Genomic DNA, 16,932 nt, shown 5'->3' on the forward strand with positions numbered 1-16,932 from the left:
AGCTGTAAAGCAGAACGTTCCCTTATGGGTTTAGGAGAACTGACAGGGAACTTCAGACAAAGGGTTTATTTTTCATATGCGTGAAACATTCCAACACAAAAACAATGTTTTCAAAGGTTTTCTGTACGATTTCATATAATAGAGGTGTGTACAGACAGAGAGAGAGATAAGGGTGGGGGGGATTTCCACCTTTCCACGCCCAGATCATCTCCATTAGGTTCTCCGTTTAGTTCGTCAGTTCAGTAAAATCTGAGTTTGAACTGATTTTCTTACCTGAATTTTCCGTTCCACCTTAAATGGAGCAACAACATTGTGGTACCTATACAGTCGCCAGGATGCAACACCTGCACCATCTAAGGTGTAACGGAAAATGCCAATAGGCAGCCAACCTCAGCCTGGTGAGCTCTAATCTAATGAATTACCCTCCACGCTACAGAGCATGCGCAGGGCATTAGTACAGCACAGTGACTCAGTGTTTCAGAGCTTTTAGTGTGTTTTACTGTATTATTGTGTTAATTGAGTAGATAATATAGACATAATATCACTATTTACCCCCTGATAAAGAGAACTGGGCTGTCAGAATATAATTAATCGAATTTATGTAATAATAATAATAATTATATATATATACCCATATATTTGCCCATGTATAGTTCTGTTTGTTGGCTTCGTTTGAATCTCTGTGTTCATTGTATTCTGGTCTGTCATGTCTGAACCCCGTTTTCTCCGTGTTGGCTCTTTGACCCTGGACCGTTTTGACTATGACCCTGGATTTACCCATAATAAATCTCGCTTTTTCTCGCTTTTTCGCTAAATCTAGCGTTTTCTGATAAGAATAATTTTATTATCAAAACATCTACAGTTTTATGTCGTGGGTATCTATTAACACACACTACAGTAGGACATTTCCATAAGGTAACATACTTTGTCAGATCACGGGGTGCTGTGAAGATGAGCTGCTAAAAATGAGCTTTAAAATTTCAATTAAAATTCTTTTGTCTTTTCAATCGTTCCAACTGGCACTCTGCGTTTCACGGTGTTCAGCCATTTCTGGTGAGTGTTTGTGTTTTCATTTATAAAAACTCATACCTGCTTGTTAAGCAGTGTGTAAACATGTGTCAAGTGTATCATGGTGTTTATAGCTTGTTTTAATTGTGATTCACTGCTGCCTCCCTTTCAACTTAATGCTGGTTAACTAGCTAGCATTAGCTAGCTAGCTAGCTTAGTCTAGTTGATTAATGAAGAAGGTCACAAATGGCTTAGAGTCATGGAGAATGGGTTAGTGTTTTAGTTGGATAATCATCAGTTGGTGTTCTCGAGTGTGTTGACGTACTATTTTCACCTGTCACTTTCACCTTCCACCCCACGACCCAGATATAAAAATAAGTTCTGGAGCATATTTGTAACAAATTAGTTTTATTATAAATATTTGTGCTGAATTATCCTTTTTAATTTCATCTTTGGGGGACATCTTCTGCACCAAGGACAGCATTCAAATTAGTCATAACTGAGTAGTGGGACATCTTCAGCACCAAGGACAGCGCTCAATGTAGTTTTGCTTTAATGAGAGAATGAATGAACTTTATTGTCATTGCACATTGTACTCGTACACTTGCAGAACATAGTACAAAATAAAATGAGATAAAATAATTTAAACACTATACAAATTTACACTCAACAAAACATGGACAAAAAGCGCACATGACCCATCGAAGTTTGAATTTTTCAGTTATAAATTGCACTGGCCCATTTGAAATGAATTGTTAATTTGCATAGTTTGACATTGCCCCCGTCTGGAATTGCACCAAAACCTGATCAGTCACATGTTTGTATTAATCAGATCAGTCACATATTTGTGTTCAACAGAGCTGTGGCCCTGTTGTAAAACTGTCTTTTAGTCTGTTTGTCCTTGTTTTCATTTGTCTGTAACATCTGGCAGACGGCATCAGTTCAAACATTCGGTACCCTGGGAGTGTACTGTCTTTTTTCATCCTGTCTGCCCTTCTGACACAGCGGTTGCTGTAGAGTTCCTTAAGGGATGGTAGGGGATGTCCAATGATTTTTGGGCGGTGTTGATGACCCTTTGTAAGTCCTTTTTGTGCGCCATATTGCAACTGGAGAACCCCACAGAGATACAAGTCAGCACAATCTCCACGGAGCAGTGGTAGAAAACAGTCAGCAGTTCCTTCTTAAGATTGAGGCTCCTGAGGATCCTTAGGAATTGGAGACATTGCTGTGCCCTTTTCACGACCACTGAGGTGTTGGAACTCCATTAAAGGTCTGCGTCCAAATGCACCCCCAGGAACTTGAAACTGGGTACCCTCTCCAGACACTCCCCATTTATCCAGATTGTCTGCAAATCGGACTTCCTCCTGCTGAAGTCTACAGTAACTTCTTTCATTTTAGAGGTGTTGATGACTAAGTTGTTGTCTGAACTCCAATCCACCAGCCTTTGGACCTCCTCCTGGTACGCTGTTTCGTTACCATCAGATATAAGTCCAATTAGGCTGGTGTGATCCACGAACTTAACTGTAACGTTGTCTGGATGGCTACTAACACAGTCGTACATGTACAGGGTATAGAGTAGTGGACTCAGCATGCAGCCCTGGGGATCCAGTGTTGAGGCTGAGAGCTGTGGAGAGATTTGGACCAACTCTAACTCTCTGTACGCGATCTGAGAGGAAGTCTCTAATCCAGCAGCAGATGTTTTCTGAAAGACCAATGTCCAATAACTTAACTGTCAGTTTTTCTGGGTGTATGGTACTGAAAGCAGAGCTAAAGTCAAATCAAATCTAATCAAATCAAATTTATTTGTAGCGCTTTTTACAACGGATGTTGTCACAAAGTAGCTTTACAGAATTTCAGAAAAGAAAAAGTTTCAAGAGGACTGTAAGAATGTACAGAAACCCCCCGGTGGGCAAGCCAGGGGCAACAGTGGCAAGGAAAAACTCCCTCAGAACTGAGGAAGAAACCTTGGGAGGAACCAGGCTCACCAGGGGGGACCCATCCTCCTCTGGTCAAACTACCTACAAGTGATTATATTACTAATATTAACAGCAGTAATATTGGTATTAGGAATAACTAGGAGTCTATGAGAACATCAGTGTAGGGTGGGCAGCTCATCCAAGGTAGGTGGTGGTAGCTGGGGCGTGGGCAGCTGGTCTGAAGTGGGTAGCAGGAGGGCTCGGCAGTCAGTCGTCCTTCAGTGTCCAGCCGGATATATGGGTGATTGTATACTCGGAAAAAAAGCAGGTAAATGGGATTAGTTTTGTTCTATCCGTTTGTACATAAACAGGGAATGTAAACATTTACAGAGTGTGGCTAACGACTCCGGCAGATCTGACTATGACAGCTTAACTAAAAGGAGAGAACCAGAAGGACACACAGACACGGCAGCACTCTGAGACAGTTCGGCATCCCTCCGCTCCACCGTCCACAGACCTGAGTGACCGCGTGCGAGCAGCGGGACGACAGCACCACCAGGACGACTGTCCTAGCGATGCTGCCAATGTGTTGATCGAATGATAAATCTGGATTTATTATAACGCCAAGATTTTTTGCTGCTGATCCAGGTGTGGCTGGAAAGTCGGCGAGATTTGAGATTAAATCTGGTGATTTACTTCTTGCTAGTTTTGGACCCAGAAGGAGAACCTCTGTTTTGTTACTGTTTAATAGGAGGAAGTTGCGTGACATCCAGCCTTTCACGTCTTTTACACAGTCCTCCATTTTCTTTAACACTAGAACTACCAGACCTCTGGCAAAGTTATACCTTTAACTCCCAAAGAACTGCCAAATGGCAGGTGTGAAAAGCCCGTCTTGCCTCCAATGTTATGTAAATGAGGCCATTACATTTGCAAGAAGTAACTAAAGACACTCTCCTACACTCTACACCCTTCTCGGCAACAAGTTGGTGGAGCTCCCCCACCCCCCCCCAAAAAATGTCAACATTACCAGAAATTTAGATTCAACTTAGCTTTATTGGTATATGTACAGTAAAGAAATGTGTTGCTTTGTTTCCCTGTACAATGAAATAGTAATAAAAATAAGTAATACAAAGATAAAATAAGCATGCAACAATATTACAACAAAAGTATTCGTAAATAGAACTAAATGTAAACTATACAGAAATATAAACTATGCTAATAATCCTATGCACATACAGTCATTGTGCAGTAGTGCGCTACATTACAAATAACCTGTATTGGTCATCAGGTTTGGCTGATATGTACAGTTGAGTATCGTCTGCATAACAATGAAAGTTTACGCCATGGTTACTTATAACTGTGCCTAACGGTAACATGTATAGTGTAAATAGTAATGGTCCTAATATAGACCCCTGCGGAACTCCAAATCTCACTTTTGAGTAATAATTTGCATAGACCTGAATCATGTAGCATGCCGAATCTGTTATGGTTGGCTGCAGCCAGGTCTCTGTAATAAATAACTGCAGTTACAAAGACATTTGTTATCCGCAAATTGTAGCCTCATTTCATCAGTTTTGTTCATTATGTATCTGGCATTTGTGAGGAAAATGCTGGGAAGCGGTAGTTTAAACGGTTGCCTCTTTAGCCACGTTAGCGTGCCGGCCCTGCAGCCTCGCTTTTGATTCCTTTGTCTATGTTTCCTCTTGGGCTTTTCGCTGGGAAAACAATCAATGGAGACTCCAGAGTGCTGGGTGTGCTCATAACACACTGTGTGATCTTCAGCACCAAGAACAGCACTCAAATTAGTCATAACAGACTAGAGAGACATCTTCACATTTCTCATAACAGAGTAGGGGGGCATCTTCACACTTGTCATAACAGAGTAGGGGGACGTCTTCAAACTAGTCATAACAGAGTAGGGGTACGTCTTCAAACTAGTCATAACAGAGTAGGGGAACATCTCCACACTAGTCATAACAGAGTAGGGGGACATCACACTAGTCATAACAGAGTAGGGGGACATCTCCACACTAGTCATAACAGAGTAGGGGAACATCTCCACACTAGTCATAGCAGAGTAGGGGAACATCTCCAAACTAGTCATAACAGAGTAGGGGGACATCTCCACACTAGTCACAGCAGAGTAGGGGAACGTCTTCAAAGTAGTCATAACATTCTAGGGGGGCATCTTCACACTTTTCATAACAGAGTAGGGGGATATCTTCACACCTGTCATAACAGTAGAGGGACATCTTCACACTTGTCATAACAGAGTAGTGGAACATCTCCACACTAGTCATAACAGAGTAGGGGGACATCTCCACACTAGTCATAACAGAGTAGGGGGACATCTCCACACTAGTCACAGCAGAGTAGGGGAACGTCTTCAAAGTAGTCATAACATTCTAGGGGGGCATCTTCACACTTTTCATAACAGAGTAGGGGGATATCTTCACACTTGTCATAACAGTAGAGGGACATCTTCACACTTGTCATAACAGAGTAGAGGGACATCTCCACACTAGTCATACCAGAGTAGGGGAACATCTCCAAACTAGTCATAACAGAGTAGGGGGACATCTCCACACTTGTCATAACAGAGTAGGGGGACATCTTCAAACTAGTCATAACAGAGTAGGGGGACATCTTCACACTTGTCATAACAGAGTAGGGGGACATCTTCAAAATAGTCATAACAGAGTAGGGGGATATCTCCACACTAGTCATACCAGAGTAGGGGGACATAATTGCTAATTTTCCTTTGGGATCAATAAAGTATCTATCTATCTATCTATCTATCTATCTATCTATCTATCTATCTATCTATCTATCTATCTATCTAACAGAGTAGGGGGACATCTCTACACTAGTCATAAAAGAGTAGGGGGACATCTTCAAACTAGTCATAACATAGTAGGGGGACATCTTCAAACTCGTCATAATGGCGACATCTTTATACTTATCATAACAGAGTAGGGGACGTATTCAAACTAGTCATAACAGAGTAGGGGACCTTCAGCACCAAGGACAGTGCTCAGACTAGTTTTGCCGGTGTCTTCTCTTGTCAGGCGGTGAATTACTATACCAAATTTGCATTTATTAAACCTACTTCATGCTTTATTTGTATGTGGCTTGCCTAGTGAGTGGCTGCAATGTGTGATGCGCTACACAGTAAAAAAAAGAAAATTAAACAATGATAAAACAGTCTATGGTAGGGTCATTCAGTAAGTAATGTAGTCATGCATTTATACATTAGTTTAATGTTGAGTTATTAGAGATATCAGAATTCTTCCGTTGGTTAAATAATGTCTAATGCTTGTTTTATAATGAGGATATTGTTGGTCGGTGGAAGGAGCACTTTGAGGAACTCCTTAATCCGGGAGACATGCCTCCATCACAGGAGTCAGGGCCAGAGGCTTCTGGTGGGTCAAGTTCCATTTTCCTGGTGGAGGACACTGAGGTAGTTGGCAAACTGCTCAGTGGCAAGGCACTGGGGGTGGATGAAATTCGTCTGGAGATGCTTAAGGCTGTCGTGGCTAACATGCCTCTGCAGTATTGCATGGACCTCGGGAACAGTACCCTTGGACTTGCAGACCAGGGTGGTGGTCCCTATTTTTAATAAACGGGGACCGGAGGGTATGTGCCAACTATTATGAGCCATAATGCAAAGCTCTCTGTTTACCGGTCGGTCTACATCCCAACCCTCACCTATGGTCATGAGCTGTGGGTAATGACCGAAAGAACAAGATCGCGAATACAAGAGGCAGAAATGAGCTTCCTTCATAGGGTGGCAGCTACACTCTATTGATAGGGTGAGGAGTTCAGCCATCTCGGAGGAGCTCAGAGTAGAGCTGCTACTCCTGCACATTGAGAGGAACCAGCTGAGGTGGTTCAGGAATCTGATCCGGATGCCCCCTGGATGACTCCCGGTTAATACCATGGTTAGTTGAACTGGATGTTTTGTAGTTGATATAATAATAAAACATGCAGTACAAGGGGTCTCCTGGATGTGGGGCAGAGAACCACTGATGTAACATACATTCATCACTGTTAGGGTATCAATTTTGTTCATCCTCCAGTCCATCTGTTAAACATTTGCTCATAATTCGAAGCATTTTTCCTAATCTGAGAAAAAGAAGTGTAATGTTAATGTTATTAATGATGTGAATATGCAGACATGACAAACAACACAGACTTCTTCTATACCCTTTTACTACAGAAACCTAATTTTATAAAGGGGAAGGTTTAAGTACATAAATAAAATTAAGCGATAAACACAACACACACTAACACACCACAACTACGTCAGTGTTACTGCAGAGCTGAGAATGACCCACCATCAAAATAGTACCTGCTCTGTGAGGGTCCTTGGGGGTCCTGACCACTGAAGAACAGGGTAACAGAGTATCAGAGAAACAGATGGACTACAGTCTGTAACTGTAGAACTATAGAGTGCAGCTATACAGTCAGTGGAGCTGATAAAGTGGACAGTGAGCGCAGAAACGAAGAGGTGGTCAGAACATTATGACTCATCGATACTTCTGGAGTTCTCTAACTGTAGCATCATACTGAAATTCAACAATAACTTTTTCTTCTTTATTAGAGGTAGTTACTTCAATGAGTCTTTTACAGATCCAAATTCCTTCAAAAGTAATTTTAAAGCAATAAAAAAGGTGCATTAGAAATGATTAACAAGTGTGTATACACAACAGTGGCTATCAATCTAAAGAGGGTCTAGAAAGAGCTTTAGAAAACTTCGTACAACACAAAAATAACCAAAACATAAAAAGGTACATGAGGAATGAAAGTGGTGCAGATGTTGAACTTTTATTTTCATTTTATTGTCAGACCATCTGATGTTGTTTAGATGTAGGTGATTTCTTATTTATTGATCTTTGTGTCTTTTTAGGATTCCTGTTGATATAGTTGAGCGATGCAGTCCTGTAGCTCTGCTCACTGTGTCCTGATCTTACTGATCTTCACATTCACTGCTGGTAAGTTCTGGCTGATTCAAGTTAGTTTAGTTCTGAAAAGCTCACTTTGGGTCAATGGCTGTGTTTACATGCAAAGCTTTTTGCCAATCTAATTGAATACAATCTGATTACAGATTCAGAATGAGGTGTTTATTCTCACTCTATTCAACAATTTAATGGAAAATCTTCGTTTACATGCTCACTACAAGTAATCCGATGCAAAATGACACACATGCGTGAAGTAGCGCTTAGAGTACACGTTACCATGACAGCGAACATCACGTGAGGTCCAGTCAGCGTGAGATGAGTTTGCAGTTGGCGCGCTTGTGGTTTTAATTGCTTTAAACTGATGTCAAACGTCCTTCACATGTCCTTATTAAAGAAGGCCGAGAGGAAGACGTCGTGTTCTGAGACACATAAGCTGGACGTCCGTCCCACCGCCGTCTTTTAAAGATCAGAGCATGAACTTCGTCTCCTCTGACGACCACTTTCTGCTCCGCCGTGTTGAACGGTATAAACTCTCACTATGACGCGACGCTCATGCAGGACAGACTTAAACTTTCCGATAGGGAATGTAATCGGATACAGGCGTTTCCACGGATAATATTCTTCTGTTCAATGGATTATTTAGAGGTTTATCCACCTCGTTCAATCAGATAGAAATTGTATTATGAATGGCTTCAATCGGACTAGGCTATTCTGATTGAGGTGTTTACCTGGATGTAATATTATGTAATAATATGATATTCTATTCCGATTATTAATGGATTATTAAGATGCATGTAAACTTGGCTAATGACAGGTTTAGAATTTGATGTTGTCCTGCAGTCACTCTTTTGTCCAGGATCTGAACAAATAGGCTGTAGCTCAAATATTATTTTATAGAGGTTATCTTCTGAAGAGTAGGTCAGATGAGGATCCATAACCCATATCACACAACCTGAAAAGCTACCTACTAATGCTCTATAGTTCTCATGTTGGACTCTTCAGAGTTTTCTCTCTAATGGCCCCTCCATCTTCTAGGCTTTCATTAATGACACTTTGTGAGCCATGATTGGTCAATTCATTGTCTCTTACATCAACAATATTTTGTAGGGGTTGGCTCTGACCAAAACGTCATCAACCAATCACAGACTATCTGTCCATTCAGACTCACCTAATCAGTGATTCTATCCCACTTTTTTCATCAAAGTCTTTAACTCTGGTTTTTACCACAAGCATCTGCTTCACACCATTAAACTATTACATTTATATATTATAAATCAGTTTTTTCTACAGACGGTAACAATAATTATCCAATAATCTAACTTAACCATTTCTTAAACTGTTACAAACCCAATTCTTGACTCTCCTTTTCTTATTCTCTTTTTCAGTGTATGTGTCAGCTGTTCCCCCAGTGAAGGTGAAGCTTAATGAGACGGCTACTCTGCCCTGCTATAAGAGCTGTCCTGGTGTCGTCAGATGGACTGTATCCCATAAACCCAGAGATGTTCTAGCTGAGTGTGATCAGACTTCATGTAGATCAGTGAAGGAGGGATATCAGATGATCCATGATCAGTACCTGAAGGGGAATCTGTCTCTCATCATCACTAATGCTGACCTCAGTAAGAGCAATACATACACGTGTGAGTGCGGCAAATCAGAGATCTGTGATGTGTACCTTCAGGTTGAGGGTAGGTGTTTCTGTTTTCTTCACTGACTGTTATTAACAGAACTTCAGTGATTTAGATGCAGTGCTATATTTATAATCTAATAAAGTTCTTGTTTGCTGTTTTTTCTCTCTCACTGTTCCTGAATATTGGATCCAGAGAAAGGAACTGAAAACAGCAGAAACAGTGAGGGAATGTCCCATGGTAAGATCTGTTCCTTAAAGAATGACTAACAGGGCCACTTCTAGCCTTTTGGGGGCTCTAAGTAGGATTTTTTTGTGGGGTCTCATCTTGCTAACTGATGCACTGTAAAATGATTACAGCAGCAGTATTTCTGATTGCTGAATGCTAGTTTTGGTTCTAATAGGTCAGAACTTAAACTACAGCTAACATTTTTGGTCCAGTATTTCTCGATTTGTAAAGCTTTTCACAGCACATCTTATTTCCTGAACTGTACACTCTTGGTTTCTAGCTGATTCTACTTCATTTAGTTGTTCCGAAAACTCACTTAGGATCAACATCATGTAGGGACTCTGATGTTCAGATAAATTTATTCATTGATTCTAAAACACGAAGGAAATTAAATTATGTAGCAGTAATGTAGCAGCAATAATAATTCAAGACAACAACACACAAAACACCATCAAAATAAAATACATGAATATAAAAATCTATGTATAAGTGTAAAGTAAGTGGTGTGAACAGGAATGAGACCATGAGAATCTAAATGTAAACCAAGTGGCCAAGAGGGCAAACTGCAGCAGCACCTTGATTTTGAAGCAATACTGATAATAGCAGCAGACTGTAGCAGTCTTAAGGCATGTTGGCACAATCTTCTGGGAAAATGGGATGTTAAAGATGTCAGTAAGCACCTCTGAGAGCTGGTATGCGCAGTCCCTAAGGATTTTGTCCAGGTCTGCAACCCTGCGGTGGATGAGTTTCTGCAGAGACCTCCTCACATCAACTGCAGGCACTCTGAGGGCGAGCTCACCTGGTGGGCCATGAGCCAGGAGAGGTGTTGAGATCCTCAATATGAGCATAAAAAGTGTTAAGGGCATCAGGAAAAGGTGGCTTCCTGGGGCATTTCATGTCTCTTCTGGTGTAGTCTGTGATGATCGTGATGCCCCTCCATGTTCAGCCAGGTCTCCATCAGGAGTAGAAACACAACAGTTCCTCAGTTCCTGGTGAACGGTCAATCTCAGTCAAGCAAGATCTGCTTTGTTATCCAGTGAGCAAATACTGGCCAGAAAGAGTGATGGAATAGCTGGCCTATGCTGGTAGACATTAGCTTAGCTAGCAGACCGACCTGCTTGCCCCTCTTCTGCCTTCATGCACACCATGGCCTTTTGCCTTTGAGCTGGTGTAGTCTGCTTTGACACTCTGCATTCTGCTGAGTGCCATATGGGCTCAAAAAGATGAGCCAAAATTAATGACTCACAATTTAATCACGATGGATGAAAATATTATCAGGGATGCATCAGGATTTATAGAGCGTATAGACCAGTTTCCCAAACCCAGTTTAATCCTAAGACTAGACTGAAAAGAAAGTCCCATTGGTCCTTTTCCATTCATACTGGAATTTATCCCATGTTCAGTGTTAAGCAGGCTGAGCCGGAGAATCTGAACACAAAGCACCACCTTGTTTAATTATTTCTGCTTCCAGTTTTACAATATTAATGATCAGTGATTAATATTGATATTGCAGAATATTTGTTATTATTTAAGATTGGGGGTATTAAGCTGTAGGAGGCTGTAGATGGCAGGAATGTTTTAGATGTTAATTTTAACTTGTTACTAAACTAGTTCTTAACTTTCCTTTTCTTATTCTCTTTGTGTTTCTGCCTAAATCACATTCTTCAGTGAAGGTGAAGCTTCATGACTCTGCTACTCTGCGCTGCTCTGAGAGATGTTCTGGTTTAGCGAGATGGACTGTGTTCCATAAACCCAGAGATGCTCTGGCTGAGTGTGATCAGACTTCATGTAGATCAGTGAAGGAGGGATATCAGATGATCCATGATCAGTACCTGAAGGGAGATCTCTCTCTCACCATCACTGACACCGATTTCAGCAAGAGAACCTCATACACGTGTGACTGTGATGGTAAAGATCTCTGTGACATGGCCCTGAAGATTGAAAGTAAGTGTCTGTCTGTTTCCTTCACTGAGCTTTACTGCCTGAACTCCAATGATTTGAGTTCTGTGTTTAGTGTCAGATCTGCAGTCAATAAATGACATTCCTGATTGTTTTTCTCCTCAGCTGTGAATACTCTAGTTCAAATAAAGGCCGGTGAATCTCTGGTGCTGAATTTGGACATATCAGATCCGCTGGAGGTGATTTACGACTGCAGAGGAACATCTGGAACATTCAGTCGTCAGATCTGTACAGTGGATGGACAATCACTAGAGTGTAAACCTGAATATAAACACAGAATGTCTAAACTAACATCTGATCTAGAGCTGAGAGACATGAAGCCGTCTGATAGTGGAGTTTACACTATTCGGGACATCAAGACTAAAGAGGACATTCACGTCTATTCAGTGATTGTCCAAGGTATGAATTTACTGGGACTTCTGTATTTTATTTTATGCAGATATGCTGATGGGTATGAAAGTTGATAAAGTTTGTTTATGAAGGGTAAAAAGTCTTTAAACCTATATTATTCATACTGTATTCTGCCCTCACTTGAAAACCCTGCTTCTTCAGCAGATAGAGAACTTGTCCAAACACTCTTGAGGTTTAAAGGGATTTATTTGCTGTCACCACTCAGTGGAAGAGTGCGCCAGGAACTCAGTAAAACTAAACACAAAATGGTTCAAATGAACATACACTAGTGCAAATAGATCCTGCACAACTCAGTTGCCTTGCTCACGATGTTATGAACCTTTAGCATGATAGTATTGCGTCTGCTTACAGACGATGCTTGGATGAATGATTGCATGCAGGATGGAAGGAGATGCTCATCAGAACAGTAAGCTGTGCAATGCCGTGCTCTCAATGTGTTCTGATGCCATTGAAGAAACAGGAAATTGCATGACCTAGTGGCAAGTAGTACTTGTAATTAGTAATTGTGCCACCTAGTGGCAAAAGGTAATATCAGCACAATAAAAACACAACAGCAAAAAAAAAAAAAAAGCCAGAACACACTGGTTTAAACATCGGGTTTTACTCCCATTGCTGCTATTCAGCGTTGTTCTTGTGTGTGTGTGTGTGTGTGTGTGTGTGTGTGTCTTTAGATAATATCATATATTATATTGATGTTCATATTTGTATGCTTATTTGTACAGTGTGTTATGTTTCTCTTCCTGGTTCTGTATATTCTTTACCAGCATCATTCAAACATTTAAAAATAAGAACTGTAAATGCTAATAAGCCCCGGAAATAATAACATACATTCAGTTCTGTACTGTAATACACTGTAAATAATAATGAGGAGATTAAAGCTGTGTGTGGTGTGTAGGAGCTCCACAGCAGACTGTGTGTAATAAATGATGATTAATCAGGTTTAATGTGGTCAGTGTGAGGGCAGTTCAGTACTGTAATACACTGTAAATAATAATGAGGAGATTAAAGCTGTGTGTGGTGTGTAGGAGCTCCACAGCAGACTGTGTGTAATAAATGATGATTAATCAGGTTTAATGTGGTTAGTGTGAGGGCAGTTCTGTACTGTAATACACTGTAAATAATAATGAGGAGATTAAAGCTGTGTGTGGTGTGTAGGAGCTCCACAGCAGACTGTGTGTAATAAATGATGATTAATCAGGTTTAATGTGGTCAGTGTGAGGGCAGTTCTGTACTGTAATAGACTGTAAATAATAATGAGGAGATTAAAGCTGTGTGTGGTGTGTTGTGTAGGAGCTCCACAGCAGACTGTGTGTAATAAATGATGATTAATCAGGTTTAATGTGGTTAGTGTGAGGGCAGTTCTGTACTGTAATACACTGTAAATAATAATGAGGAGATTAAAGCTGTGTGTGGTGTGTAGGAGCTCCACAGCAGACTGTGTGTAATAAATGATGATTAATCAGGTTTAATGTGGTCAGTGTGAGGGCAGTTCAGTACTGTAATACACTGTAAATAATAATGAGGAGATTAAAGCTGTGTGTGGTGTGTAGGAGCTCCACAGCAGACTGTGTGTAATAAATGATGATTAATCAGGTTTAATGTGGTCAGTGTGAGGGCAGTTCTGTACTGTAATACACTGTAAATAATAATGAGGAGATTAAAGCTGTGTGTGGTGTGTAGGAGCTCCACAGCAGACTGTGTGTAATAAATGATGATTAATCAGGTTTAATGTGGTCAGTGTGAGGGCAGTTCTGTACTGTAATACACTGTAAATAATAATGAGGAGATTAAAGCTGTGTGTGGTGTGTAGGAGCTCCACAGCAGACTGTGTGTAATAAATGATGATTAATCAGGTTTAATGTGGTCAGTGTGAGGGCAGTTCTGTACTGTAATACACTGTAAATAATAATGAGGAGATTAAAGCTGTGTGTGGTGTGTTGTGTAGGAGCTCCACAGGTGTCTGTTCCAGGGTGGGCGACTGCTCTGATACTTCTCACAGTGGCTGCGGTGGTGATTCTGGTGTTGGTGTTGGTGTTTTTTATGAGGAGCCACAATCAGAACATCAAAAGTACAAAATCAGAACAGCTCCTCAAGAGGTCTGTGTAGATGGTTGAAATTCACCCTTTCCCTCGTTATGCATGTCTCTCTCTCTTTCTCTCTCCTGAAATCTGGATGAATGTTCTGCAGAGTGTGATCAGCATCAGATTACAGGTTTCTGACTGTGTGATGTTGATTAAGTTTAACTGTTGATTCTTCAGTGAATTTTTTACAGTGCACACTAGGAAATATCAAGTGTTTGAAAATGTGAAATTCATTTCCTGACCTCTTTCTCTCATTACTATAATTACAGGGAGCAGATTAACTGCATAGAAAAGACCCTCACAAACAGACTTGCTTCTCTGGAGAGCACTGTGTGAGTACACCGAGCACACTCAGCATCTTTATTGGAGCATTGAACGTTCAGAGTGAATCCTGAGTTGAGCTTCAGAGATATCAGGCTAAACAATTCACAAAGAATCAATAGTTCAGATCAGAGAATCAAACTGGGCTCCTTCTTTTTGCTGAATTAGCTTAATCTCATACTGAAAAAATGAAAAAAACAATTCAGCCTTTAACTGAAGTAAATTTATTCTGAGAAAAAAAATCAAGAAATAGTTATTTTTAACAAAACCACATGCGCCACGATTACTGGCACCCGTGAAAACTCACATAAACAGAATGTAAATGAAATTCTTCTTCTCTTTGTATTTTACATTTTAAAGTTAATCAGAGTGTCTAGAAACTTCCACGCAGTCATCTTCAACTTCCTGTGTCAGTGGGGTATATGGGGTGACACAAAGGTCAAATTCCCTCCATTCATCCCCATGTGAAAGACAGGAGAACACGGAGTTTAAACAAGGGAAAATATGTTGACCTTCATAAGTCAGAGAATGGATGTAGAAAAACAGCTGCAAACTCGACTGAATGAGAACCCAAGTGTCTTCTGTCCCCACACACAGTGAGGTGGATGGTAAGAGAGGACAAAGAAGCCCCAAGGACAGTTACAAACAGCAGCATCTTGGGGTCACCAGGTCTCCAAAACTATCATCAGACACCACCTCCATGCCAAAAGATTATCTGGAAGGCATGCCAGGAAAAAGTCTTTTCTGTCATCTAATCACAAACGTAAGACCCTGGAGGTTGATAAGCGCTACTACGTCTGTGATTGGAAACGGGTTCTATGGTCAGATGAAATGAAAACTGAGATTTTAGGCAACAAACACTCAAGGTGGGTTTGGCATAGTGAGAAGGATGAGTACTCTGAAAGACCCTGACCCCCAATGTTAAGTAGGGTGGAGGGTCTGTGATGTTGAGGGGCTGTTTTTCCTCCATTTTCCTTAAGAACCTTGTTAGAGAACACAGCATCAAGGACTCCATGAAATACCAGAAGATTCTGAATCAAACTCTACCTGCTTGGATCAAGAACCTAAAAATAAGTCATCATTTAATCCTCCAGAAGAACAATAATAAAAAACATGTCCAACACAAAAAAGGTTTACTGAACTCAAAATGAAGCTTCTGCCCTGAACATCTCAGTCCCCAGATCTAAACCCCATAGAAAACCTGTGAGCTGAGCTAAAGAGAGAGAGGGGCTAGGACCCTGGAAGATCTGGAGAGACTCTGAAATGAGGACTGGTCTCAAATTCCCTGCTCTGGGTTCTCCCACCTTAGAAGATGATGATGTAGGAGAATAAGTGCTGTTTCATTTGCTAAGCATTGAATGCAGGGCTGTGAATAATTATGACATGTAGTTTGTTTGAAAAACTGTTTCTTGATGGATTTACCTACTTCATTTAAAGTGCCCTGACAGTCTGTGGCGGCAAACTGAATTAAGAGCTAGAGCAGGAGTCGCATCCCGAAATGTTAATAAGAGTCATTTTGTCCTTTCAGTAAAAATCAAACCACCTTGGGAACCACAACATTTTGAGTCCATTTTACTATCTTGGCTGTACATGTGTCTCAGTACATGCTAATGTTCTACTGTAGGCTAAAAAATACAATACAAACGAAAACACAGACTCACTTTGCTCTGCTTTAAGCTTCAGCTCAGCTACAGCTGCTTTTCTCACATCTCCAGCTGGAAACTTTTCCACAACAGTAGAACAGTTTCTTGTAAAATGTCTCTCAATGTTCTACTTTTTACGAGGCTGAAGTCAGTTTCTCGGTCTCCAGCTCCTTATTCATATTTTTCCGTTCCACATTAAATGGTGCCTGAGGCACCAGAGTGTAAACTGCTGTACCGTTTAAGGTGGAACAGGACAATTTGAAGGAGAAGCTGGAGAACAAGAAACTGACTTCAGTTTCACAAGTTTTTTAACTGTTTGACAGTTTATTGTTGCAGATTAAACGCATCAGGAAACCAGCTAGAGGGTTTATAAATGTAAATAAGTCCATTCGTCTCCAAATTATTGACGTTCATTTGAAATCTCTATCTTTGCCTTTTCGTTAGCTGCTAGCTAGGTGAACTAGCAGTTATTTGCTACAATATCTCAGGCGTTTAAGATCATTTATTGTTAAAACTGTGTTTGAATGATCAGCCGAGCTTTATTTTACTGCAAATGAGGATTATTTTATTTTACCTAGAAATTTAACTCTGATGTGAAGCCACACCAGGCCAGTAAAGCAGCAACAGGTCTCCGACACCTGCGCTAGTGTATGGAAGCACTGTGGAGCATATTACGTTTCCACCCATTTTCCACCTGGTTGTAGTTGCTGCCAACCAGAGGACCATCGATCAAGCGATGTCAAAGCCTTCACCTAACTCGGAAAAGACGAAGTGAACTA

General features: G+C 40.8%; 1 protein-coding gene across 8 annotated transcripts in view; it reads left to right on the forward strand.

The window, feature by feature from the left end:
* LOC108416057 (uncharacterized protein MCAP_0864-like) overlaps nt 1-16,932 on the forward strand; it is a 184,725-nt gene that overhangs the window by 149,979 nt on the left and 17,814 nt on the right. The window lies entirely within an intron of this gene.

Source organism: Pygocentrus nattereri, chromosome 20 (assembly GCF_015220715.1).
Source record: "Pygocentrus nattereri isolate fPygNat1 chromosome 20, fPygNat1.pri, whole genome shotgun sequence".
NCBI classification, from domain to species: domain Eukaryota; kingdom Metazoa; phylum Chordata; class Actinopteri; order Characiformes; family Serrasalmidae; genus Pygocentrus; species Pygocentrus nattereri.